Below are 27679 nucleotides of genomic sequence, written 5' to 3' on the forward strand. Positions count from 1 at the left end.
AGGCAAGAGACTTTTTCTTCCCTCTTTATTTCCTGGTGCGCGAGGAGAGGGGATTAAGAGCGCTGCTTAAAGGAGCTCCAGAGATGGGCGCGAGCCGCGGCTCTCAGTGCAGACCCCAGAGACGGGCATGAGATGCTAAGGCTACTGCAGCAGCCACCAAGAAGCCTGTGTGCAAGCACACGTCACTATCCCCACCTCCCCTCCCAGGAGCTTCTGCAGCCTGCCACTGCCAGGGTCCTGTGATCCAGGGACAAATTCCCCGGGCGAACAAACGGCACGCCTCAGGCTGGTGCAACATCATGCCGGCCTCTGCCGCCACAGGCTTGCCCCGCATCCATACCCCTACCTCCCCACGGCCTGAGTGAGCCAGAACCTCCGAATCAGCGGCTCCTTTAACCTCGTCCTGTCTGAGCGAAGAAGAGACGGCCTCAGGTGACCTACACGCAGAGGCGGGTCCAAATCCAAAGCTGAACCCCGGGGAGCTGTGCAAACAAAGAAGAGAAAGGGAAATCTCTCCCAGCAGCCTCAGAAGCAGTGGATTAAAGCTCCACAATCAACTTGATGTATCCTGCATCTGTGGAATACCTGAATACACAAGAAAACATCCCAAATTGAGGAGGTGGACATTGGGAGCAAGATAGATTATTTTTTCCTCTTTTCCTCTTTTTGTGAGTGTGTATGTGTATGCTTCTGTGTGAGATTTTGTCTGTATGGCTTTCCTTTCACCATTTGTCCTAGGGTTCTGTCTGTCTGTTTTTTTTTAATTTACTTAAAAAATTTTTTTTAATAATTATTTTTTATTTTAATAACTTTATTATATTTTATTTTCTCCTTTCTTTCTTTCTTCCTTCCTCCTTTCCTTTTCTTTCCTTTCCTTTCCTTTCTTCTTTTTCTCCCTTTTTTTCTGAGTTGTGTGGATGAAAGGCTCTTGGTGCTCCAGCCAGGCACCAGGGCTGTGCCTCTGAGGTGGGAGAGCCAACTTCAGGACACTGGTCCACAAGAGACCTCCTAGCTCCACATAATATCAAATGGTGAAAATCTCCCAGAGATCTCCAGCTCAACACCAACACCCAGCTTCACTCAATGACCAGCAAGCTACAGTGCTGGACACCCTATGCCAAACAACTAGCAAGACAGGAACACAACCCCACCCATTAGCAGAGAGGCTGCCTAAAATCATAATAAGGCCACAGACACCCCAAAACACACCACCAGACATGGACTTGCCCACCCGAAAGACAAGATCCAGCCTCATCCACCAGAACACAGGCACTAGTCCCCTCCACCAGGAAGCACACACAACCCACTGAACCAACTTTAGCCACTGCGGACAGACAACAAAAACAACGGGAACTACGAACTGCAGCCTGCAAAAAGGAAACCCCAAACACAGTAACATAAGCAAAATGAAAACATAGAAAAACACACAGCAGATGAAGGAGCAAGGTAAAAACCCACCAGACCTAACAAATGAAGAGGAAATAGGCAGTCTACCTGAAAAACAATTCAGAATAATGATAGTAAAGATGATCCACACACTTGGAAATAGAATAGAGAAAATGCAAGAAACATTTAACAAGGACCTAGAAGAACTAAAGATGAAACAAGCAATGATGAACAACACAATAAATGAAATTTAAAATACTCTAGAAGGGATCAATAGCAGAATAACTGAGGCAGAAGAACGGATAAGTGAACTGAAAGATAAAATAGTGGAAATAACTACTGCAGAGCAGAATAAAGAAGAATGAAAAGAACCGACAGTCTCAGACACCTCTGAGACAACATTAAATGCACCAACATTCAAATTATAGGGGTCCCAAAAGAAGAAGAGAAAAAGAAAGGGACTGAGAAAATATTTGAAGAGATAATAGTTGAAAACTTCCCTAATATGGGAAAGGAAATAGTTAATCAAGTCCCGGAAGCACAGAGAGTCCCATACAGGATAAATCCAAGGAGAAACAGGCCAAGACACATATTACTCAAACTGTCAAAAATTAAATACAAAGAAAGCATATTAAAAGCAGCAAGGGAAAAACAACAAATAACACACAAGGGAATCCCCATACAGTTAACAGCTGATCTTTCAGCAGAAACTCTGCAAGCCAGAAGGGAGTGGCAGGACATATTTAAAGTGATGAAGTAGAAAAACCTACAACCAAGATTACTCTACCCAGCAAGGATCTCATTCAGATTTGATGGAGAAATTAAAACCTTTACAGACAAGCAAAAGCCGAGAGTTCAGCACCAACAAACCAGCTTTACAACAAATGCTAAAGGAACTTCTCTAGACAAGAAACACAAGAGAAGGAAAAGATTTACAATAACAAACCGAAAACAATTAAGATAATGGGAATAGGAATATACATATCGATAATTACCTTAAATGTAAATGGATTAAATGCTCCCACCAAAAGACACAGACTGGCTGAATGGATACAAAAACAAGACCTGCTGTCGACAAGAGACCCACTTCAGACCTAGCGAATACAGACTGAAAGTGAGGGGATGGAAAAACATATTCCATGCAAATGGAAATCAAAAGAAAGCTGGAGTAGCAATTCTCATATCAGACAAAATAGACATTAAAATAAAGACTATTACAAGAGACAAAGAAGGACACTACATAATGATCAAGGGATCGATCCAAGAAGAAGATATAACAGTTGTAAATATTTATGGACCGAACATAGGAGCACCTCAACATAAGGCAAATACCAACAGCCATAAAAGGGGAAATAGACAGTAACACAATCATAGTAGGAGACTCTGACACCTCACTTTCACCAATGGACAGATCATCCAAAATGAAATAAATAAGGAAACACAAGTCTTTAAATGATACATTAAACAAGATGGACTTAATTGATATTTATAGGACATTCCATCCAAAAACAACAGAATACACATTTTTCTCAAGTGCTCATGGAACATTCTCCAGGATAGATCTTATCTTGGGTCACAAATCAAGCCTTGGTAAATTTAAGAAAATTGAAATCGTATCAAGTATCTTTTCTGACCACAATGCTATGAGACTAGATATCAATTACAGGAAAAGATCTGTAAAAAATACAACCACATGGAGTCTAAACAATACACTACTTAATAACCAAGTGATCACTGAAGAAATCAAAGAGGAAATCAAAAAATACCTAGAAACAAATGAAAGAGGGATGTTTATAGCAATACAATCCTACCTTAAGAAACAGGAAACATCTCAAATAAACAACCTAACCTTGCACCTAAAGCAATTAGAGAAAGAAGAACAAAAAACCCCCAAAGTTAGCAGAAGGAAAGAAATCATAAAAATCAGATCAGAAAGAAATGAAGGAAATTATAGCAAAGATAAATAAAACTAAAAGCTGGTTCTTTCAGAAGATAAACAAAATTGATAAACCATTAGCCACACTCATCAAGAAAAAAAGGGAGAGGACTCAAATCAATAGAATTAGAAATGGAAAAGAAGTAACTGACACTGCAGAAATACAAAGGATCATGAGAGATTACTACAAGCAACTCTATACCAATAAAATGGACAACCTGTAAGAAATGGACAAATTCTTAGAAATGCACACCCTGCTGAGACTGAACCAGGATGAAACAGAAAATATGAACAGACCAATCACAAGCACTGAAATTGAAACTGTGATTAAAAATCTTCCAACAAACCAAATCCCAGGACCAGATGGCTTCACAGGTGAATTCTATCAAACACTTACAGAAGAGCTAACACCTATCCTTCTCAAACTCTTCCAAAATATAGCAGAGAGAGGAACACTCCCAAACTCCTATGGAGCCCCTGCTCCCCGCAACTAGAGAAAGCCTGCGTGCAGCAACAAAGACCCAATGCAGCCAAAAATAAATAAATAAATAAAATTATTTTAAAAAACATATAGCAGAAAAATATGTATATAATATGTAGCAGAAAACCTAAACAATCAACAGAAGGGTGGAAATAAAGCTGAGAAAATTCTTGTGATTTAAAAAAAAGAAAAGAAAGATTAAAAATGGAAAATAAAAGAAAAAATATAATTAACTTAGAGGTACATTTCAGAAAATCCAATAGTCAACTAATAGAAGTTCCCCAAAAAGAAAATAGAGAAGATAAAGTGAAAAGAAAATTTCCCAGAACTGATGCACATAGCCTGCCAGACTGGAAGACCTCACTTAGTATCTAGCATTACGAATTAAAAAAATACCCACACTAAGTCATATCATGAACTTTCAGGACACCTGAAACAAAGATCCTAAAGCTTGCAGAAAGAAAAATTACAGGTCACAAATAAAAGTTCTGGAATCAGAATAGCACAAGGCTTCAAACAGCAACAATGAACTATGGAAAACAATGAATAAATGCATTTTAAAGTGCTCACCTACAATTGTACAGTCTATCAAACTATCAATGCAGTGCAAGAATAAAATAAACCCATTTCAGACATGCAAAAGCCTCAAAAAATTTACAGCCCATTAATCCTTGGGAAACCATGGAAGGATATGCTCCACCAAACAGGGAAGTAAACCATGAAAGCAGCAGCTGTGGATCCAGGAACAGAGGAGGGGCATAAGAAAGGACAAGGGTGAAGGCAAAGAGAAATCTCAGGGCAAGAGCTATGCCCCAGGTGTAGAGAACAACCAACGTGCCTGTCATGTGTTGAGTTGTGCTCCCGCAAAAGTCGTATGTTGAAGTTGTCCTAACTTCAGAATGTGACTGTACTTGGAGATGGCGTCTTTAAAGAGGTAAGTTTAAATGAGGTCATTAGGGTGGGCACTAATCCAATATGACTGGGTATCCTTATAAGAAAAGGAAATCTGGACGTAGACACAGAGGGAAGACCATGTGAAGACCAAGGGAGAAGACGGCCATTTACAAGTCAAGGAGAGAGGCCTCAGAAGAAACCAGCCCTGCCAACACTTTGATCTTGGACTTCTGGCCTCCAGGGCTGTAAGAAAATAAAACATCTGTTGTTTAAGCCACCCAGTCTGTGGTACTTTTTTATGGCAGCCCTGGCAAACTAAAAACAGTGCCCAACCTAGAACAGGTCGAGAATAAGTCCAATCAATCCAGGAAAGATTTCAAACAAAAAAGAATCTGATGTGTTTACCCTATCCACACTGAGAAATGTTACAGTGGTGTTAGAGATTTGGAGGATGAATAAGTGATAGGTTCATAGGAAAAGACGCAAACAGAAATGAAGGGGTCAAAATGGTGTAAGAATGGAGACATACTCATACATGATGGTTCAGAGGTGAATGATACTTACCTAGCAAATAACATAAACTCAGAATACCGATTTAACCAAAAGTTGGGAAATAACTATCCTGAAAAGATGAGGGGAACAGAAGTGTGTATGTCGACAGGGGATGTGAAAGAGCTAAATTCTCATCTTCCACAGTAGGAAGTCAATAGACAGTATCAGAAACTGAAAAATCAAGACGTGGTAATATAAGCCTAGTATTTAAATATGGAGGCAAATATTAGAAAATAATGCTAAAATACTTAAAGTGATTGCCTTTGGGGAGTGACAATCAGGGGATAGGGCAGGGGTGCTGATGGGAAGACTACTCTTTTTCATAGAAATCTCGGTAGAACTATTTGAATTTTAAACTATTGGGTTGGCCAAAAATTCATTTGGGTTTTCCGTAACATCCTGCAGAAAAACCCAAATGAACTTTTTGGCCAACCCAATACTTACCAGTGTTTTTTAAATAAAAATAAAAAATTTAACAGCTTAAACAGACCACTAAAGACCTTTAAAAAAGGTTGCTCGTCCCTTTAGCCAGAGAACTTTCAGTGGTGTGATGTGAGCAGAAGCTGGGAACACAGTGTGTTGAAGAATAAATGAGACATGAGATAGAAAAAGGAGACTGGTTTTCAATAAGCTGTGTTGATAAATGAAATGGGATGAGGACAGAGAGGACAACACGATCAAAGAAGGTTTTCAAAGGTGGCAGTGCTTAAGATGACACTTCTGCTGGCAATGTCCTCCTCAGAAACTGCTTGCCAAGGAACTCCTTAAAACTATTAGATTAGCTGGACTCCCATGCCTGTCCCTGGGTTCTTTTTTTGCCTCACCAGTTGTCTTGCTGCGCCAGTATCTTTCCAGGGGAGAGTTCATGATGTATGCGAAGGAACAATTCCACAGAGCAGCCTCTGGCAAGAAGAACTCTTGTATCTCTGTTAAATGTGGCAGGCAGAAAAAACTTTCTGAGCCACCACCTAGATGAAAGGTAGCAACCTGACTAAGCTCATCAGACACAGACCAGGGAGTAGCTGAGTTAGAGCACTTCCTTAGGGTCAGGTTCCACATGATGTTCATTTATAACACAGAACAGAGAAAACAACTATCATATACAGTATCAGACTTTCCATGATACAACGCTTCAAAATCAGACTTAAACAATGAAGCCAATTTGCCCAAATATTCATCAAATATTTACCAAGGCTTATGATTTCATGACAGTTAGACCCTTTCTTGAGCAAACAAAGGTTTCTGGCTACCTCTGCAACTAAAAATAATTAACACCTCCAACATGATCCAGCTGTGTGTTCCAGAGGAAAACTAGCAGAAGGGGCAACTTAGAAAAAGTCAAGGTCAAGGCACCATTCCACTGTGAGAGGCAAGTGGAGAAAGACTGTGGCAGGTTACGTTCAACAAAGAAGCAAAAACACAAGGAGCCATGCAAGTCTCCCCAGATATTCCAGGCTTTAAATGTCTCACCCTGTTCTGTTCATCAAGCAAACTTTATAGTCTATAAACGTTTTCAAGTTTTCTGAGTAGCTCCACCCAGTTGATAACAATTACCCTGTCAGGTAAATTACCCAGCATTTAGCATTTACGTTTATCAACTGGTCTCTCCTACTCAATTGACAGTCAATCCCTAAAAGTTTATCCAGTGTAGGATGGCGTATCTGACAATTCAGTGAAAGGAAATTGGTCAAATCCAACAATAGACGGCCAAAAGAAAGAAAGAAATATCTAATCACAAAAATACTACAACTAATTACAAATAGTGATTAGGTTCTAAAGAGATTATCTCCTAGGTAGATTTTGATAGAAATCTTGAACAGTTTGGCAGGGGGGAGATACCCTGATGATTGGGTAATAACAGAACATGACAGAAACACTAAAAATTTTCTGCACACACACACATACATACATACATACACACACACACACTCGAACATTACAAGTCTAGTCAGAAGGAAATACACCAGAAAAGGAAGATAGAATTTTTAAAAATAATTTACAAGGGATGTTCTTTATTACTTTTTATCAGTTCTAAAATATCATCCTCCTTTAAAAAAACTTAAGACTGGAATGACAGACTATTTCCTTTACTGTTGTAAATACTGCAAATTTATCAGCAGAGCTAAGTATCAATATAATTTTTCCTTAAGCTCGAACACACAAGGGAGCACTAAAATAGATTATAAACCTCATTTGACCTGATCTTATAAAAAGTCACTCTGGCTGTCTTCAGTCCTGTTCTGTCTCCAGATAGATTTCCAGGGTAGGCTTGTGTCACTTGGTCCATCTATAATAGGTCAGATAGGGTAGTCTGTAGTAACTGCCAGGATAACACCTTCTGTTCTGCGCTGCTTGACTGGCATTTGGCTCTACATTCCAAGAGTACCTCCTTTGTAAACAGTCCTCTCCATGGGGAACAGGAGGAGGAATATGGCTTCTCTGGTAAATGTTCTGATTCTGTGAAAATTTTCTTAAACAAAACAAAAGTAATACAACATTATTAGTTTTAATAAGTATATATAATAAGCTTTATAAAATTATACATAGACACTCTGGTTCTACTGTTCTCTACCTGTGTGATTTTAGCAGATAAAATTGCTTAATCTGGGCTTCCCTGGTGGCGCAGTGGTTGAGAGTCCACTTGCCGATGCAGGGCACAGGGGTTCGTGCCCCGGTCTGGGAAGATCCCACATGCCGCGGAGTGGCTGGGCCCATGAGCCATGGCCACTGGACCTGTGCATCCGGAGCCTGTGCTCTGCAATGGGAGAGGCCACAACAGTGAGAGGCCTGCGTACTGCAAAAAAAAAAAAAAAAAAAAATTGCTTAATCTTTAGATTTCTTAGTTCTTTATAAATAGAGCTAACAATACTTTCCATCTTCATGGATTGTTTTGAAGGTAAATTAAGATGATATACTTCAATTACCCACCACAATGCCTTGGCACACTGTAGGTTCCCAGAAGCCTTTCCACCTTTCCCTATAGAGATAAGTGCCCATACTATTCTAATCAGATACATTCTCTCCAAGTGTGGCAGGGCTGACATGAAACAGAATAAGCTATTTATTTTTGAAACCAGGAACCTACTTTCACTTTATAAGTAAATACATATATAAATTAATTATAAAATGTAGAAATCTAACCATGGCATATGCAGCAAATTTGGAAAATTAAAATTTAATTGTTTCAAAAGCAACATCAGTAAATCTAATATAATCAGACAAAAGAAAATTTGGAAATCTGAGAAAAGTAAACACCCCCAAAACCCCCTCAATCCCACTTAATCTAAGTAAACTGGTTAATATTTACTTTTGGTCTCTTTCCCCCAGCATCTTTTTTTGACTGCTGAATCATAACCTATAATTTTCACTTATCATAAGTAAGCTATCACTTTCAATGGCTTTATAAAATATCATAGTATGGATATAATAATTTACTTAGCTATTCTTCATCGTTAGAAATGCAAGCTGCTACCAATTTTTCCAATACTGTAAATAATGCTGGCATTAACATCCCAGAACATATATACTGTATCGTAAGCACCTAGTCCAGAGTCTGATACATAATAGGGAGTTTGAGAAATGTGCTGAATGATTAAATGCATGTAGATTTTCCCATATTTTTAAGTATTTCTGTAACCTCATGGTGGAATTATCAGGTATGAACATTTTTATGGCTATTACAGTTATGTTTCTAAAGGGCTATACCATTTTTCAGTGCCGCTGGCAACACAAGCAACACCTTTTTGAAATGTTTACATCTGCTAAAAATGCCAAAACATCTTTTTGAAAACTGAAAGTTTACAATGTGCTAAAGTACTTTATTAACTCATGTAATAATCAACAACAATCCCAAGGTATATGTTATTAAAATTTTATTTATAATATTATTAAAATTTCCATCTAACTGATAAGAAAATAGGAATTTAGAGATCTTACTCAAGATCACATACAGGGTGAACAGCAGAGCCAGGATGCAAACCCAGGTCCAGCCTGACAATCAATACACTGGACTACCTTGTCAAAAACTTGCTAAAGTAATAGCAAAATAGCAAAAACTGTTGTTGTTTTAATTGTACTGAGGTTTTTCCTGTTTCCCAAGTGAAAGTATGTTTGTGATTTATGTGTTCAACCCCTTTGCAAGTTTCTCTACAGGAATGTTACCATTTCCCTTATAATTTGTATTTACTCTTTAAACAAAGCAACCTTCTTTATTCTGGAAACTACACCACTATTACTGCAGCCTAAGAATGTGAGATCCTTTCTGAACACTCACAACAAATTATTGGCTTAAACTAAGTTTAAGAATCAATGAAAGTTTCTAAGTCCTCTTCCCAACTGCCTCTGAAAAATCACCTATTCCCCCTCCTATACTTGATTTTCCAGCCCTAAATGCAAAATATGGAACAAACAATACCTCCTGGATGACATTGATCAGCAAGAAAACACCAATTCTTCACATTATAATGTGTTCGCACTAATTTATAATATTAATTTATATTTCAATTCTAGAAAAAGGGAAAGCAGAGATACCTTTCTGATTGCTGCAAATCTTGGGTCTGGGTATGGAAATGCCGAGATGTTGGGTAACCTGGGGTCTGATGTAGGTTATACTTCTGTTCTTGGTTAACAGACTTATTAGCTGTGTGAACTGGTTCCATCATATGCGCTGAGTCGTGAAAACCACTTGCTCTGGATACACTGGAATCCCGATTCCTGAAACAGAATGTTTCCACAAAATATTACTGGTCTGCAAATTCAGTAGCCAATTTAGTGACAATATTTTGGCCCGTGAAAATAACAACTCCATCCTCCCCCATTCCTATTTGTTTAGGTTTCGTCGAGCAAGTAAACAAGCTACAAGAAGAAGGGATATTTGCAACTTAAAGGATATAAAAATAGATCTTCCTAACCGCAAATTTCACATATAAAATGCAATTTACTTTCTGATGGGACCATTCTGAGGGTCTTCAATGTAGTTTTGTCTTTCTAAGCAATGTCCACGGCTCCTATTAAATACTGAGGAGCGGATGAACTGATAGAAATAACTGTACAAAAAGCAAATCTTTCCCAGAGAAAGCAGATAAAAGCTGAAATCCAGGGACTTCCCTGGTGGCACAGTGGTTAAGAATCCGCCTGCCAATGCAGGGGACAGGGGTTTGAGCCCTGGTCCGGGAGGATCCCACATGCCACGGAGCAACAAAGCATATGCACCACAACTACTGAAGCCTGCGTGCCACATCTACTGAAGCGTGAGTGCCTAGAGCCCGAGCTCCACAACGAGAAGCCACTGCAATGAGAGGACCGTGTACCACAACAAAGAGTAGCCTCTGACCGTGGCAACTAGAGAAAGCCCACACAGCAACGAAGACAAAACGCAGCCAAAAGTTAATTAATTAATTAATTAAATTTAAAAAAGAAAAGAAAATGCTGAAATCCACTGACTAATTATTCAGGCTATTATATCTCACTATTTCCAGATACATCCTTTTAAAAATTTTTGGTAAAAGGTTATCTTATGTCAGAACAAATGAATTACAAACTTTTCTCTTTTTCCAAAATTTGAGAAATTCCCCTTACACTTCTACCTTCAAATTTTATAAAAATAGAAAAGTAGTGACAACCCTTATACTTACATCCAATTGCATCATCTGGCCACATGCCTTCTACATCAATCAAATATCTACAAAACAACAAAATGCGAGTCATTTGTAAATAAAAAGAAAAGAAAATCAAGTTTTTGCAAAAAAGGTCCAATTTCACTTTACAAATATAGATATAAAAATACTAAGAAAATATCAGAACATGGAATCAATAATTATTAAAGAATGATATACACCATGACTACAAAAAGGTGTTATTCCAAGGACTCAAGGATAACGCAACTTTAGAAAACCTATGAATATAACTATTTACATTAATACAACAATTTAATTAATAAATGAAAGAGAATAAAATACAAGACCAAACTGGCAGATGGTAAAAAGTTATGTGATAACATGCAACAGTCAGTTTCGGTGAAAATGCTCTGTACGCTAAAAACAGGAGACTTAATAGGACAGAGTATTCATCAAGAACCAACAAATAACAAAAGACAAATTAGGATAAATATGAACATCATATCTAAAAAACCCTATCTAACCAACCATAGGAGCCAGAAACTTAGGAATCACCAGCACTGACAGCTATTTCTCCCTCGTCCTCATCCTCAACCCACCACCAGTGCTAACAATGATACTGCCTACGTACCTCTAGAATCTGTCCACATCTTTCCACCAAAATGACCACCATACACTGGTCCAAGCCACCATTTATGCCCAATTTCTACAAAAGTCTCCTACCTTGTTTCCTCGCTTCCACTCTTTCTCCCTGCAGTGTATTCTCCACTCAGTAGCAAAATGATAGGTTGAAAATGCAGTTGGGTATGTTCCACACACTCACCTTCTACAAAAAAAGTTCAGTGGTTTTCTATTACTCTTAAAGTCTGAAACCTTAAACATAAGCCTGCACGATCGAGCTCCTACCCACCTTGTAGCTCCATTATAATCACATGCTCCCCCAACAGCCCCACCTTCCTGGCCAGTTTCTCCAACACAGCATATGCTTTCCTCTTATAGGGTCTTTTGCTATTCCTTATGCTCAGAAATCTCTCCCCAGCATCCCTATCTGGTTAATACCTACTCATCCTTCAGATATCAGCTGAAACATCCCTAAATAAACCTTCTCTAATCTCCATGATGAGATCAAATCCTCCCTAAAATATGCTCTCATGGTACCATGTTCCTCTCCTTGGCACTTGTCAGAGTTGTAATTCTACATGCAGAGTATGATCCTTGAATATCTGTTCCCTCTCTGGACTCTTAGAATTCACAAAGGGCAGGTCAAGTCTCTTCATTCACAAAATTTCACAAGTCTTTTTGCTAGCACCCAGCACAGTGCTTAAACAGAACATGTGCTCAATAAGTATTTCCTGCATGAACAACCAAAAACTGGTACAGTGTAGCAACATCCACCAAAAGCGTAAGGGCATAAACTCTTTGATGCAGAAGTCCCATTCTGAGTGAAGTTAACTGAGACAAAGCATATATATTCAAAGGTGCTCACACAGGAATGTTCATTACTTTCATGTTTTATAATATCAAAAACTTCTGACTTTTATATGTTCATCAGTGAGCAAAGGAACAATGCAGCATTAAAAATAAAGAAATAAACAAATGGGACCTAATGAAACTTAAAAGCTTTTGCGCAGCAAAGGAAAGTATAAACAAGATGAAAAGACAACCCTCAGAATGGGAGAAAATATTTGCAAACAAATCAACAAAGGATTAATCTCCAAAATATATAAATAGGTCATGCAGCTCACTATTAAAAAAAACAAACAACCCAATCAAAAAATGGGCAGAAGACCTAAATAAACATTTCTCCAAAGACATACAGATGGCCAAGTGGCACATGAAAAGCTGCTCAACATCACTAATTATTAAAGAAATGCAAATCAATACTACAATGAGGTATCACCTCACACTGGTTAGAATGGGCATCATCAGAAAATCTACAAACAACAAATGCTGGAGAGGGTGTGAAGAAAGGGAACCCTCTCGCACTGCTGGTGGGAATGTAAACTGATACAGCCACTATGGAGAACAGTATGGAGGTTCCTTAATAACTAACAATAGAATTACCACATGATCCAGCAATCCGACTACTGGGCATATACCCAGAGACAACCATAATTCAAAAAGACATAGGCACCCCAATGTTCAAGGCAGCACTATTCACAATAGGTAGGTCATGGAAGCAATCTAAATGCCCATCGACAGATGAAAGGATAAAGAAGATGTGGTATGTATATACAATGGAATATTACTCAGAGATAAAAAAGAACGAAATTGGGTCATTTGTAGAGACATGGACGGACCTAGAGACTGTCATACAGAGTGAAGTAAGTCAGAAAGAGAAAAACAAATATTGTATATTAATGCATATATGTGGAATCTAGAAAAATGGTACAGATGAACCGGTTTGCAAGGTAGAAATAGAAACACAGATGTAGAGAACAAACGTATGGACACCAAGGGGGGAAAGCGAGGAAGGGCGGGGGTCAGTGGTGGTGAGATGAATTGGAAGATTGGGATTGACATATATACACTAATATGTATAAACTAGATAACTAATAAGAACCTGCTGTATAAAAATAAATAAATTTTTAAAATTCAAAAATAAATTTAAAAAAAAGAAGAATGAGGCTGGAAGACTCTCAAAACAGCACACAGATCACACACTCAAGCCCTGGAAGATGAGGAAGTGCCTTAAGTCCCCCACTGCGGATGACATCTCCCTGCCTCACAAGTCTCAGTCCGACTGGGCTGGCTTTGGCAAGGGGACGGAGCTGGATCAGGAGCCACTGCTGCCATAGCTGGATCAAGTTCTAGTTTTGGTCTATCATCCAACACCTAGCCAGACTCGCCTAGCAACTCAGCTGAGAGGAACCAAATAGGATAGCTCAAAAGAATAGGCCTCATACAGCATCAGCCTAAAGGAGTTTATGACCCTGGAAGAAATGGATCAGAAAAAAGGATCCGGGGGACTTCCCTGGTGGTGCACTGGCTAAAGTCTCCACACTCCCAATGTAGGGGGCCCAGGTTCGTTACCTGGTCATGGAACTAGATCCCACATGCATGCCACAACTAAGAGTTTGCATGCCACAACTAAGGAGCCCACCGGCTGCAACTAAGACCTGGCGCAACCAAAAAAAAAAAATCAATCAATAAAATATAACAAATATTAAAAAAAACATTTCTGGAAGAATACGGTATTAACTTTTGCTTACCTTTTTTAAAGGAGCTTTGAAAGCAATGAAACGAGTCCCAGGCATCCACTGTCCAACTGGGAGATAGTCTTGCCAACTATTAATATATTCTTTGTTAGGCAAATTTTATGTTAGGCTGTTTCCCTGCATAGGATGAATGCGCCCTGAAAATGGAAATCATATCCCTCTATAGTAGGTCCCTCTTCTTTCTGCTTTGCATTTTGCTGCTACACTTATTCAACCCCACCTTGTAATAAGCTATGCTTCCCTTGTTCCTGTTTTCCCATCTTGAAAGCAGATGAAAGGCAACAAAACAATGCAAAGGTCTAAACAAATAAGGGATATCTAAACCCAGTGATGGCCAGAACTTCTGTATCCCTGATAAAACCTAGCCCAGTGTTGACTACTATGGTATCATTAATACATGCATGTTGACTGAAAGAGTTAGAACTCAATTCTTCCACTTCACAGTTTAGTTTTAGTCCTCATACAAAACCTGATAATAAAATTCCTTAATGCTAGGAATCACAGTGAACAATAATATCTGAACTGACTTCTGTAAGATGAGTGAGAACTAAGGTTAATTCAGTGTATCTGAAGCATAGAAAGTGAGGGCAATAATGGCACAAGATGGGGCTAGAGAAGCAGAGAGGATTCTAGACCACACAGAGTCTTAAAGGCCAACAGTTTGTTTTCTATTCTCAAAACAATGTTTTTGAGCACTGTCCATGAGCAATGTTCCAACTTGCTTTTAAGGTTTCTTGTGTGAAGAATGGATTGGAAGGAAACAAGAAATATGGACACTAGTTAGGATCTAATTGCAACAGACAGGCAAGTTCAGTATTAGCAGGTTGAGGAAGAGTTGACAGATTCAAAAAAATGCAGGAGATAAACTGAAGCGGGCTTAATGGGCTTTGAGATGGAGGAAAGGAAGGTCTTAGGGAATTAAAGGGTTTACTGCACACATGAGCAAAGCCTCAAAATTAATCATTTGAACGTACAGAGGTAGATCTCTCAAATGACACCGGTTAGGAAGCAACAGTACGCCCTTTATAATTCCTAGAGACAACACAAATCAACTGTTTCGATGGAAAATTCATCAGTACCCGTGCGTTTTTTCACTCAAACTTAGTTCCAGTTCCTCTTACTCACACTTTCTCTGCCAAAACAACACAGCTTGAGGAATAGAAGGGGATTCCATTTTGGTAATTAAGGAGCGTCCCCAACACTGACAGTCCCATCTTAAAAAGCAGTCCCTCTGCATTTTACCCGAGGGGCAATGGCCAGAGCCTCCGTTTTAAAATGATGGGGGGGAAATCAGAACATCTCACACTGTCCCTTTCAGCCACTGTGAACTGAGCCACGAGACGACCAATACCCCCTAGCACAGCGCGGACGGGGCAGCGCGCGGGGGCAACAGTGACAGGAGACAGCACAAGAGATGAAGCCCAGGCCCAGGGGCTCTGAGCTCCACCAGCAAAGCCCAGGGGCCAAGGCGTATTACCTTTCCGGGATGTGCTTTCCGCCCTTCCTCCTGGCCGACGAACCTCCGGAAAAGCCGCGACGCTGACCCCGGCGCCCACGGGCATGGTGCCACTGGCTCATGTCACCCCCAACATGCCGCCCACCAAACGCCAAGAGTGCCAAAGTCGCCAACCCGGCGGCCCCGGTGCCAGCACAAGGCTCCGAGCCACAAGCGCCTAGGCACAAGCCCACACAGCTCGCGCGCCTCCTTGTACTGCGCATGCGCCACCGCCCGTCCAGATGACGTCCTCACGCTGGCCGACTGAGACGCTTCATTAGGAAAGAGGACTCTGACGCCTGCAATTTCCCTCGTTAGCCAGAGGCCGGTCGCAGAAGTTCATTAGTTCGTGTGTGTACCCTTCAGAATTCCACTCATACGGGACATGGAAAGTTGTCCCACTTTCCCAGTTTCTTGTGTGGTTCTTTCAGGTATTTCCCAAGTGCTTACATTCACACTTGTTCTATCTTGTATGTCCTTCTACGAAACGGATATCCTGTATTTTATAGAAGAGCAGTATCCTATATACAGTCTACAATCTGTCTTGGATAGTGATTTTCCCAGTCCAGTTTTGCGTACATCCATTCTATTCTCTTTAATAGCTGTGTCACATTACATAATTTACATGGCCAGTCCAATATTGATGGACTTTTAGTTGTTTTCAGTTTGGGGGTATTTTGTTTGTTTTTTTGTTTTTGGCCTCTGTTACAGATAGGCTGCAATGTGAACCTCTATATACATGTGTAGAGCTATATATACATTTCTAGACGTAGAATTTCTGGAATGAAAGAGATGCAAACTTAAAATATTGAAAGATTTTCAGTCAATCTAATCTGCCTAATCAACCTTCAAAAATATTCTATCAACTTATACTCCACTCATAGTGAAACATTTATTGGGTTTCTATTATGTGCCTGGTATCATGCTGGAGGTTGGTTGACAGTATGTATTTACATTTTAGACAATACCAAAAACAGCCTGAGAGAGATAAGAGTGGAGCTCAAGTATAACATTTCCTCACAGTATCAGGCATAGGGATCTGTACCTGTTAGAAAAACTATGAATCCTGCCACAAGTGGGAGAGCAAAAAACAGCATGTCCTACAGTAGGTCTGAAGGTATAATAGCATACTAAATTCCATTCTTATTTATAATAAGAAGTGTTTTTTGTTAGTTTTACCTTTTAGTTTCTAATTTCTGAAAGTATCTTACATACACTGTTAGTAATCTTCACAACCATTTGAGCTGGGTAAACTGAGTCAGGAAGGTCAGAATTATTGAATGAACGAATGAATGAAGGAATGAGTAAAAAGATCACTAGCTTTAACGTATCTGGGACAGTCACAGTCTAACCAAGTTTCAATCCACAAGCATTTATTTACAATTCTGAAAACTTCCACATAATTACAAATGGGACAATACTAGTAAAGTACTATTTGGATAAAGACAAGATACAAGTGAGCACAACATAGTTTACAAACTTACAATTAGGCACATTCAATTTGGTGCTAAGTCATAAAATATTCTTTTGCAATTTATGAAAAATATCCAATAGGCATGTAATGGCCAAAAAGTACAACTGATAGAAATATCTATAGACATGACAATGTACAAATTGTGACATAAATCTATCAGAAACTAGAAAATCTATGTTGGCCTTATAGTTCCAGCTTGCTAAAAGATACAGGCTTTGGGTGGGAACACAAACAAATCGAGACCTGGCCATAACAGGGTTTCCAGAAAGTATGGGAAGTAGCAAAGAGTAGGCCTCTCAATGGGAGTGGGTGCAACATGAGATGAAACAATGCCTTAATGGGTATGTAGTATGCTGGGATGGAAAATATAGGAGCAAGGGATATTTGGAGAATCAGACAGCTAAGTATTTGACACTAACAAGATCGACCAGTATCCCATAGGGCCTCAGGTACCATGCAAGGGTTTGAGGGATTCCAGTATTTAATTAAATCACAATGTGACAATGGGAAGAATTAAGGAGAGCCTCAGGGGTAGATGAACTGGGAATGTTACACCAAGACATGTCTCAGTTAACCTGATGGGTTCAAAATGCAGGAAGTGGGTATACGGGACAAGACGATACCCTAACTCTAAGAATAAAGGTTTAGGTCAGGGTAGGGCCTGATGTTCCTGAGTGTTGAAATAGAGCTCTTTAATTTCTTCCCCCGACATGTAAGATTCTTTTAGAGGTTAAGATGAAGCTGAGCCTGCAAGCTAAAGTTTAATGGCTGGAACTAGGGAGAGCAAATAAGTTACGTAGGCTTGGAACCAGGAAAAGCCTAACTTAGGGTTTGCCTCAATAGAATTGAATGTTGGAACTGAATATTTTAATATGTAAACATTTTACTGATCCCAAAATGTGTCTTAACACACTTCCCCCAATCTCACACCACCCACCCTGACCTGCAGTAGCTATGGGTCCCTTGATTTCCATGGAAATATAGAGAAAAGAGACACTGATCTGGCTTGCAGGTATTTAGTAAGATGTTAGTCTCACATCACATACTAGTATCATGCAAGTAGGCCATCTGAAGTAGGAAGCTTAGGGGAAAAACCGTGAGAAAAACTTAAAAGCTTAAGCCACATCTCTATACTACAACACCTTTCACAACTTCTCCTCAGATAAGCATCATCCCCATCAGTGAAACAACTCATATCTCATAATAGGAAAAACAGGCCTAAAAATTAAACGTGTGTCTTTGGAGGTCCCATCTATGGGATATCTTCCTGGTACTAGAAAAGTCCCCAGAAATATCAATCTTTGCACCCCTCCCTGAAAGCTTACCAACAAGGAAAATGACTAGATCCATAGATTTCCTCCCTCAAACCGGCTAACCTCACATATAAATCAACAGCAACTCAGCCCTTACTCACATTATCACAGTCACAAGAGTGCTTAGGGAGAAAAGCACTAACCACGGGAACTAAAACAGAGGCAATCCAGGCCAAGTTGGGCTGATGGCAGATATCTGCTCCTTATGCTTGGGTGCATAATGTGACTCACCACAATGCCTTTTTCACAGACCCTTTTTAAACTTTCTCCACAAAATCCAACAGGTCAAGTTCGTTCATGATGCTTCAAGATAAACAATTGTCACGAGAAAAACATGCAATATGTCTTACAATGTTTGAGTCCTTAAAAATATGACAAGGAAATAACCATGTAGACAAAACCAGAGCATTGTAAAAAATCTGTATTCTACAAACATACCAGTGAATTCTATAAATAAGGTAATATGACATAAAATAAAATGAGAAATACATGTAAGACTGTTCTCTTTAGTGTACAGAATTCATGGCAGTTGCTGCAATATCGAGCTACTTATATCTATGACTGTCTGTTCTGGTTATACAAAATGAGGCCAAAGTGTGTCAACTTGTTTCCCACAGAAACCAAAAACTCTACATGAATCTCTTTTCTCCTGGGCCCTTTCACCTTATCTGCTCCCAGTTCTCCACCAATGTCCTCTTCCTTCCCTAATTATTCTCCTCTTCATTTTGCTTGGCCTTGCACCCAAGCATGCAAGACAGAGAATCCTAGAGGACCAAAATTCTAGAGTGGCTGTTTGCAAGGGGGAGGGCATTACAGTAACTGCCACACTGTACATACTTCTGTGCAAAGAAAAAGTTACAGTATTCAGAATGTCTCTCGCATATAAAAGAGCTGGATGGTAGGATACCTGTGTGGCCCAAGGAACCAGAGGTAGCAAATTATGGGCAAAAGAATTGCAACCAAAGGCTGGAAGAGGAAAGGTCTGCAACCAGCTCTGTCTCCTAGCTCTCTGCTATTTGCTTCCAACGGGCAGAGTCTATTTTATGAAGCATCAAGCACTGAAAAGAAGACTCCTCCTGCTGGAAGTTGACAGCAAGTAACATCCACGAGGGTAAGAATGCAAGATCAAGGCTTGTCCTAGAAACAATGCACATAATGGAAAAAAAAAAAAAAGAAAGAAAGCAGAAGAGAAATGTAAGTCCAACCTGGCCCAGCATAGCGCAGCCCAAGGAAGGTAGGAGTCAAGGAGAAGAAGCTAAAAGAGAAGAGCCTTGGACCACAACATTCTCCACAAGGTACACTCAACAAACTTCACCCTACTCTTTAACCAAGTTACAAAAAGAGCTTCTGAATCCCTACTTTTGCTCCTTAAAAGCTGCTATACGTTCACGAATTAGGCAGGTATGATTTCAGAACAACTGTAATAGTTCAAAGTAGATGGCTCTTTCGTTCCTAAAGATATTAATTAAATAGATATATATATAGCTCTAAGTATATGATACATAAAATATAATACTCTGTAGAATACAAGTTAACTGTTAGTTAATTATATTAATGAACATCTGTAAGAAATGTTGCAATGTTTTCCCTAATGTAAGAGCCTGGGGGAAGTAAATCTCTCTTCTAGGATTTCCTCCCCAGAGCTCAGAAATTTAGGCGTTGTTTTAGCTCTCCTACACTCTCTCCACCCAACCCCACCTTCCTGTTGGGGATCGGACCTCACTATTGGCTATTTCATACCTTTCAACTGCCTGCTTTGTGACATCATTCTCCTACCAAACCTACTACCACTTGGTAGAGACTTGGGGTTTCCATGGAGTTGTCTGTAAATAAATTTGGATCATCACAAGTGACCAGTGACCAGTGACCATTTTACTGGACACATGCTCCGTTCAGCTGCAGCCACTCAGACATCCTCTGGTGTTGTCTCCTCATCCGTTGTATCTGCAGTTGACGTTTTCTCTTCTTCTCTGACCATGTCAGGTAAGGAAAGAAACTTTATAAAGTTTTTCATTAGATTTATTTTGCCCCTAAATTTAGTAGTAGATTCTAAATAGCATGGAATAATGAGGGAAAGTATTGAACTAGAAATCTGGAGACCTAATTTCACTTTTGACTTTGGCATTTACTCTCTGTGTGACTTTGGACAAATCATTGACTGTCTCACAAAGCCTAATTTTGTCGTTATCTGTGAGGTTAGGATACTACACTGGTTGATCATTCTGATCCCTTTCTTTTCTAATATTGAGCCTTAAAGGGTACCCATGTAGAAAATGAAATCAGAGACTTCTCAAGCGTGTTTTAACATAAACACAGAAAAACCAGGTGACATAGAAAACTAGCAATATATACCAAGATGTTTCATCTCTAATTGTCTCCCTCCACTAATAATTCGACTAGTTGAAAAGAGAATATAGGGAGAGAGGATGGAGAGTACTGGTCTAGAGGGAGGAACAGAGTCAAACGTAAGGAACTTTAGGATTATTTTCATCAGCACAGGCCAACAGGGACCAAGAGGTAGGAAAAAATATAAGAATGAAGAGGGAAAGCATAGAGGAGCTCTCAAGAAAAACGTAGTTTGCAATGGAATGTTGATGGGAACCAAAGATTTTAAATTAAAGCAGAAACAGCATAGAGGGAATTCTGCTCAGAGCAGGGCAAAACAAAGTTCATTGTGGCAAATCCTTATTTTAACAGATTAAGAAGGAAAGTAAGGACAGGACAGGGTATCACGAGGAACAGCAGCTTATCGGAAAAGTCATACTCAGTTTTTTTTTCTTTTATTGCCTCTCTGAATAGAGATGGCACTTGACAGTTTTGAATGTAAACATTTTAGAAATATGTTCTAGAAATGATGCTTCCTATATACAAGAAACCAAAGTGGTTATCTAGGGGTTTGCATTTCAATGTTTTATTCTTTCTAAATTTTGAGCTATGTAGACTTTTTACCAATTAAAAATTGTAAATGATATCTTCTAAATTGAATCAGAAGGACTATTTCCTTTGTGTGATATGTAGGTTCTAAGGCAAGGTTGCTTTTCATCTTTACAGTGCTTTCCCTCCTAACACAGAGAGCACATTGATCAACAGCCACCGTTCGTTTTTATATCTTAGCTACCTAAGAAGGAAAAGAAAAAGTCAAGCCCCACATCTCTAATACCACATTGCGGGAATTCCCTGGTGGTCCAGTGGTTAGGACTCGGTGCTTTCACTGCCAGGGCCAAGCGACGTGGCAAAAAAAGAGAAAAAATTTCCCCATTTATCTAAAACAATATTGTGGAGTCGTCTGGATTTTCTTACATTTGAAAATCTTTTTAAATTGGATTCTAATGATGATGGTTCTTTTAGGTTTTGGGATGTCAGCTTCTTACATATTGAAGATGATTATATTCTAAGTTCTAGGATAAATATGTAAACCTTCTTCATACTTTTTTTTTTTTTTTTTTTTTTTTTTGCGGTACGTGGGCCTCTCACTGTTGTGGCCTCTCCCCGTTGCGGAGCACAGGCTCCGGACGCGCAGGCTCAGCGGCCATGGCTCACGGGCCCAGCCGCTCCGCGGCATGTGGGATCTTCCCGGACCGGGGCACGAACCCGTGTCCCCTGCATCAGCAGGCGGACTCTCAACCACTGCGCCACCAGGGAAGCCCCTTCTTCATACTTTTTAAGCTTCTTTTCTGCTTAATATATATTTCTATTTTTTGAAATATATATTTCTAGCAGGCTGAACACCTGTTACTTGCTGGGTAAAAATATGTAAGAGCAGAATAATGAAAGTTTTTACACTTATTATTTTGCTGTCTGCTTTGTACCAGTTTTCATTGAAATACTTGTCTATATATATGTGGCTACCTATACATTCACATTTATTGCATTTTGTTCCTTGTTATGCATTATTACTGATGTATCTTCTCTGTCTGTATGTATTTGCTAGGAATTCATTCAAAATCACCTTCTATCGTGTGTTTTGATTAATACTATTCGTGAAAATGGAGTGGGCAAAATTCACTTTCATAATATTGTCTGTATGGTACAGAATGTCATTTGTTAATAAATTCATTATGCTTTGATACTTGCCACATACCCCAGTTTTCATTAATAACTATGTATATCTTTTTCATTATGTAATATGTCTTTCATGATTTTTCTTTGTCTTTCTAGAACTTATTGTATCTTCCTCCATATAAATCATATGCAATATATCAGTTTATTCATGTATTAATTATTACTGCTATTATTATTGGTGGTGGTGTTATAACCACTTTACAGATGAGCAATCTGAAATAATCAGATAACTTTTTTCTTTCCAAAAGCACTTAAGAAAATCACTTTTGGGTAATCATTTTGAGGCTTGAAGAGGGTAAAAATGACTCTTTAAATTTACCACTTGGACTGAGCTATATGTGAACTCTAGGTAAGAGCGTGGGAACTGCACGAGCAAAGTGAGACACTGAAGATCACAATGGTAATTAATAGCCGTACTGTTTTCTAACGGACAAAGAAAATGCCTATATTATAAGTTCTATTTCTCCTGCTTTCTGGCAGTGTCATGCTCAGAGCAGCGTCCTGGCAAGGAAGTCAGGATACTTAGGTTCTGAAACCTGGTAAGGATACTAACATAATGAGAGAACTTGAACAAGTCAACCTGACCTCTCTGAGCCTCCGTTTCCTTCCTCATGAAATGAGACTGTGAAAATAGAAGTTCTCTAAGGCCCTCCTAGTTCTAAAATGCTTCCAGTCTAGGAAACAGCATAGAAGTCAATACTAGTGCAGGCTGAAGGGAAAGATAGGGCAGGGAGAAGGTTGCTTCCATCCTAGAGAACAATGTCTGAACCATACCACTTGGGTCTTCTGCCCATCTGTGCCCAAGATGGGAGCACAGGCAGTTAATACAGAAGAGTGTAAAACTGCTCAGTCCTTACAACCATCACAACTGTCTGATTTTTGGATTCTCAGTAAGTATTGACAGTAGAGGTGTCCTGAAAGCAAGAACCTTCCTCAAACATAGTGAGAATTTATCAATCTCCCTGATTTTTTCATCACCCTCTTGTTCTTACAGAAAATTGCCACAATCCATCTGTACTTGGAACTCTGAATTCTCTGCAGCACTCTCTTCCTGTGGTGAGCAATGAAGCTTCCCTAACAGCAAGTGTCTGCAACTTCTCCAGAGTCTCTGCTCCTGCCGTCAGTTCGGCATCAGCTACGGCCACCTCTTTCCAGACACACATGGGTAGTGCCTACCTTCACCAACATTCTAGCACAACTATGTTATCTGGAGTTACTGACCAGAGCCAGATCTCCACTTCAGCTGCTTCCTATCCAGGTGTTTTTGAGTGGGGCATCACAGGAAGCACTGAAAAGAATTCTTCTTCACTCGGAGACTTTACTCTGGCACTCACTGACCAGCACACAGCTGCTTCCTCCATGTTTATGGCAGCCCAGTATGATAAACCTGCAGACACCAATAACATGGTCCCTCTATATCCATCACTTTCTGCCAGGCTTGCTCAGGGAACACCATCTCAGATTCCAAATCAGGGACATAGCCTGTCACTTCCCTACCAGGAAGGAAGCCATGGATATTACTATAACCAAGGCACATTGGGGTCTTTACTGTATGGAGAACTTGGCTCCTGCTTGCAATCCTATGGCTCTGTGTCATACACAGGCAGTAGGTAGGGCCTCTGTGCAACCAGAAATGGTAATGATACTAAAGGAGATTCAGCCCACAAATATCTTACCACCAGATTCCACCTCTGGAATCTACTACACTGTGTCTGCTCAACGCATCACAGAAACAAGTTTTCAAGGTGAGTACAAACAGCAAGAAAGTTGAACAATGAGGTCAGCATTCAAAAATGGGGTCAAATCTACAGCTGGGAAGTGGTGTATAGACAGGTGGAATTTAGATCCTGAGCCTTTAATAACCACTACCTTCGCTCAGTGCTCTCTGTTTTTAGGCTCTACATAAGAACACGTAGGGCTTCCCTGGTGGCGCAGTGGTTAAGAATCCACCTGCCAATGCACGGGACATGGGTTCAAGCACTGGTCTGAGAAGATCCTACATGCCTTGGAGCAAATAAGCTCATGTGCCACAACTACTGAGCCTGCATTTTAGAGCCCGTGAGTCACAACTAGTGAAGCCCACGCACCTAGAGCCCATGCTCTGCAACAAGAGAAGCCACCGCAATGAGTAGCCTGCACACCACAACCAAGAGTAGCCCCCACTAGCCGCAACTAGACAAAGCCCATGCAGAACAATGAAGACCCAGTGCAGCCATAAAAATACATACATAAAATAAATAAGTTCAAAAAATAAATAAATGAAAATAAATTGAAAAAAAGAACACCTAATGCAGGTGGGAAGGTGGGAGGGACACTGTAAAGGTCATCTATGCTACATGTACAAGAACCCCGAGAGCATACCAATAGGTACCACATTTTTCACTGCTGTAGCCGATCATTCACCCTGTACTACCACACTGTATCTCTCCCTTCCCTAATCTACTGCTAGAGTCTCTTTGGAAGGTGTTTCAGAACTCTTGTTATGATAGTGCCAGTTTAACTGTCCTCACTTCCTTAATTTATACCAGGATTTAAGACCTTAGGGTCCGAGATCCTGTCCAGAGCAAGCAGGCTAAGACTCTGTCTTTGTTTATCTATTTCATCAGGAAGGGCTCTACTCCCTCTCCTAGTTCATGGTGTGAAGTGTTCTTAGCCTCTCAGGAAAGTGGGGAGAATTGAAGGGGCTCTATATGAGAATGCTAGGCTTTGTAAAACATTTCATTTTTGAAAAATAAGACTCAATTTTTATTTCACTTATAACAATCCTGTGAAATACAAAGAAAACCAAGAATCAGTGACATGAAATGATCACCAGTAAGAATTACAACAGTCACCACTTATCTCGTAGCATAGAACACTGTCCATGATCCTTAAGAAGAGTTAGTAAAAATGCCTTTCCCATCTTGCCCCTAAACATGAACACAGCAATAATGTACTTTTCAAGGCACATGATTGCTGTGTTGGTGTTTAGGAGGAGCCTCTTACTTATCATGGACTGACTTTTACCTTGATTGCTTCTTAGGGATGGAGACTTCCCTGGTGATGAAAAACTCCCTGGGATTGCAACCTCCAAGCCAGACATCTGTGTGACACAACCTCAAGGACTCCCCAAGTCCTGCAGGAGCAGAAATATTCAGGTACTTGAGAGTAAACCACCACCTGAACTTGGGGACATTTCAGGAACAGCTCCAGTCCAGAGTGCCAGTAGTCTCCTGGTCTTGCCTGGAGCTCCAAGCCAGGGACAAATAGAGAGTAAGAACTTGGAGGATATGAAAGCCAAGTTTTCAAAGCCTCTGGATGCCTACCAGATCCCAAGAGAAAACCAAGAGCCTCCACTACTCCCTTTAGAAATCCCTGATATTCCAAAGCTCCTGGCCTTCACTGATCCCCTCAGCCAAGAGGAGCAGCCTGGTTCTGAAAATGCTGATCTGGGAAAGAACAGCCTGAGTCTTGAGGACCTAGGGACACTTGAAAATGGGATGGAATCTAGCAGTGATTTTGTAGACATTACTACACTGGTGGAGGATAGTCACCTTCCCCAGCTCTTTAATTCTTTGAAAGATCTTCATCAATCCAAAGGTCCCAACATGATCAAAGCCAAAGACACCAGAGCCATTAAGGTGAATCAGGTGCAGGAAAAGCCAAGTGTCATAAAGGTTCCCTCTGATCAACCCAGGAAGAACAAACATAAAACCTCTGAGCCTATCAGTGGTGCTCCCAAGGCCAAAATCCAGCCAAAGAATCTAGAGTGCCTGTTAGGGGGAGAAGTGGTTCTATGCAATGCTGCAGTCAGTGACAGGGCTCCTGGGAACACGGCCAAGCATTCTAAAGGCCAACCTCACAAAGCTCCATCCAGAAAAATCAGCAAAACTAAGAGCCATGGGCAGGAAAAGACCAGAAGGACCAGAGGAAGAAAGAAGGCTGAAGAGAAGAAGCAGTCAGGGAACAAAGTCAAGGCAGAAGAGAAGCCAAGAATTCCCCAGATGAAGCAAAAGGAACACCAAACTGAGCTTATCAAAGAGAGCTTTAAAAAGCCTCGAACCTCCCTAGGCATGCGCATGCTGGAGTCTGTGAAGATTTTTCATGCACTGGGGGAGAAGAATGATAAGAAAACTGGGCTCTCTTCCTGTCGGGTCTTGGAAAATTCAAGCAACCCTGAAGACCGCCAGCCACCCCCACCTATCCAGCCATGGCGGCATACCCCACGTGAGGGTAAGAGTCCTGAGAAAACTCCAGTCGAAGCCCAGAAACCAGGCAGGAGTGTTGAAAAAGAGTGTCCATCCATCTCCATCCCAGTATGAGCTGCCTCCTCCTGAGAAGGTCAACTTGACACCTCTGCCTTTTTCGGCCTGGGAGAAGGCTCAAGCTCGACCTGCTCCACAGAGGCCACAGTCTCTGGCCTCACATCAGCCTGCTGTGGCTGACCGTGCCCAGCCTGCTTCTACTAACTCAGCTCAAAGTGCTGCAGTCAGTTCATCGCAGCCAGCTCCTGGCTCTTTGCAAGGTCCTGCCAAACCAGCTCAGCCAACTGTGACCAACCCAACCCAACCGGGTTTAACCGACCATACCCAGCCTAGTGTCCCTCAGTCTGCTGCTCCTAGACCTGCACCCTAGAAAACTTCATCTTGCACTTCTGTCCGGCGGGAGCCTGTTCCCCCTGCTGTGACTAAGCGCCAGTCCCCACCCAAGCTCCAAACCCCATTTCTACTCCATGACTTCAGCAAGCAACGAAGACCATGGAGGGAACCCAACGTTTCTGAGCCAGTCATGTCAAAGCCCGTAGGAATAAGAGCAGAGGCCATAGCAAGAGGCCATGAAGAGGCCGGTCAAAAACAATGTGAGAGTGCTGCCAAATACACCTCTTTGGGGAAACTGCAATTTTTCATTGAGAGGAAAAAAGAAATGGAAATTGCTGACTACTACGGATATGTAAAGTAAGAGCTGCTAGGATTGTTGGTGCCACCTTGGGTACCAGCTCTTCTTCCATATATAGATAAGATAGGTATGAATTTCTCTATGTATTTTCATATATTTTAAAACAATAAATCTGAATAGATAAATGTAATGGAATTAATAGATGAGTAATAAAACTTTTGAATTTTGAGATGCTGCTATCTGTGGTATCTTTTATTTTGATGGGGTTGGAATCAAAGTCTGCATGAGAAAGGAAGGACTGAAAGTTGGATGGGAGAATGAAGGAAAGGGGAGGAAAGGGGTAAAAACTGAGGAAAGTGGTAGGAACTTGGCCCAGGG

The 27679-nt window shown here is 40.4% G+C and overlaps 2 pseudogenes; one reads left to right on the plus strand and one right to left on the minus strand.

Annotated features, from left to right (window-relative positions):
- Positions 1-7280: 7280 nt before the first annotated feature.
- On the minus strand, positions 7281-15772 carry LOC132501360 (RNA/RNP complex-1-interacting phosphatase-like; annotated as a pseudogene).
- A 4475-nt stretch (positions 15773-20247) lies between these two features.
- LOC132501361 (uncharacterized protein C2orf78-like) lies at positions 20248-27364 on the plus strand (annotated as a pseudogene).
- Positions 27365-27679: the final 315 nt, after the last annotated feature.

Source organism: Mesoplodon densirostris, chromosome 14 (genome assembly GCF_025265405.1).
Source record: "Mesoplodon densirostris isolate mMesDen1 chromosome 14, mMesDen1 primary haplotype, whole genome shotgun sequence".
Classification (NCBI taxonomy): domain Eukaryota; kingdom Metazoa; phylum Chordata; class Mammalia; order Artiodactyla; family Ziphiidae; genus Mesoplodon; species Mesoplodon densirostris.